Genomic DNA, 1,877 nt, shown 5'->3' on the forward strand with positions numbered 1-1,877 from the left:
GGAGATCCCATCCAGACGTTGGAAAAAAGTTGGCACAGACCTGTTCCTGTTTAATGGGCGTCAGTACCTGTTTACGGTTGATTATTACTCTTCTTTCTTTGAGGCGGATAAGTTGGACAAGACAGATTCAGCAACGGCAGTTTAAAATGCAATTTAGCCGCCATGGAATTCCGGAGATAGTCATCTCTGACAACGCTTCGCAGTCTGCTTCAACAGAATTTGCACGGTTTGCAAGTGGCTGGCATTTTCGACACATCATCTCCTGTCCGCTTCATTCCAAAAGTAACGGAAAGGTTGAGAGTGCAGTTAAAATCGGTAAAGGTATATCATGAAGAAAGCAGTGCGCGGACATTATGACCCATACCTCGCACTATTGGATTATCGTAATACCCACGCGGAAGTTGGTTCATCTCCTGCACAAAGGCTGTTCAGCAGGAGGAGACACAATCTGTTACCTTTGTCAGTTAAACAATTAGAGCCTGAGACAGTACCCCTACAAAATGTGCAACAAAAGTTGATTGGCTCTAAACAAAGGCAGGCTTTCTACTACAACCTGAAGGGAACTGCATTGCCTGAATTTGAACCTGGCCAAACTGTCAGGATGAAGAAGCCAAATACATCTACTTGGTCACAGGCTGTTTGCAAGAAAATGATTGGTCCACGTTCTTACGTTGTTGAGTCGGATGGGTGAACCTACCGACGAAACCGCAGACACCTGCGATCAGTGCTGCAGTGAGAATCATTGCCAGTATCGAAAGCATCGGCTGAAACACAGCAGTCAGTACCACAAACACATTCCCTACTGGTAACGAAGCCTGCAGCTGACCCAGTAAAACCTGCACCCTCTACTCTACTCAAGAGGAATGGTTGCGTTATTAAACCGCCTGCTTGTCTTGTTGAACACTGTTGAACATTTTTATCGTGTTTGTTATACCAAAAGAACTGTGCGGAGTGTTTCTTTTCTTTTTTTACAAAAGGGAAGATGTTATGATAATCGTCACGTGACCAGGACCACGTGCGAAATCGCATGTAGTTTTTGAAGGGCCGAACGCCATTAAAGTTTTAGAAGTCGTTGCACTCTGCTCGGTGTCCTACGTAGATAGTAACAGGGAGACTTGCAACAATTAGTTTGTAGAGTGGGAAATTTTATCAGATTTTTCTTCTATGTAAGTAATCATGTTTTTTACAATTAATTTTTTCTATATTTTAAACTATTATTTTACTTCAGAAGTCATAGAATATACCTGGTAAAAGTCTTTTTTGTACGTGTTATTTTCCATTTTGTTTAATTAATCAACTTCGCAATTTTGACCACGTCACTTTGTCCGTAGTTTTAATATTTGTTTTTCGACTGGGTCACAGCTCTGGTCAGCATCGTTGTTGTTCTTTTCTTTTTCTTTCTTGACTCGGCACGAAAGGGTCAGGTAGAGGTCCGGTGTTGGACTAGAAACCCCCTTGGTCGGTTGCGCTCTACCTCTGAAGATTCGCAGCCATTTACGAAGTCAATGGTGTCGCAGTCGGTTTTTTTTTTAACTTTCGGGTTGTTTGGATTTGCCTCATGGAACCAGTGTTTCATTTTGCATAGGATTTCCTTAGTTTTCAGAAAAAAATCCTTTTCCATATTTTTTTTTAAAAACAAAGATTATAGCATAGTTTTTTTTTCATATTTATTACGTGATTCCTATTTTTTTAAGAACGAAATACTTTTCGTGTTCAAATATTTGTTTATCCGAGTCCTACTTAATTTAAGTTTCTTTCACTATCTGGTTGTTTTGACATTAAAGTTATTAATTTCAAACAGAGTTTGTTTTATTTGTTAACCTTATCTAAAGATTGAGAGCTTGCTTTGTGAATTTCTCATCCCCATTATTATACAA

This window comes from Montipora capricornis, chromosome 5 (genome assembly GCF_036669925.1).
Source record: "Montipora capricornis isolate CH-2021 chromosome 5, ASM3666992v2, whole genome shotgun sequence".
NCBI classification, from domain to species: domain Eukaryota; kingdom Metazoa; phylum Cnidaria; class Anthozoa; order Scleractinia; family Acroporidae; genus Montipora; species Montipora capricornis.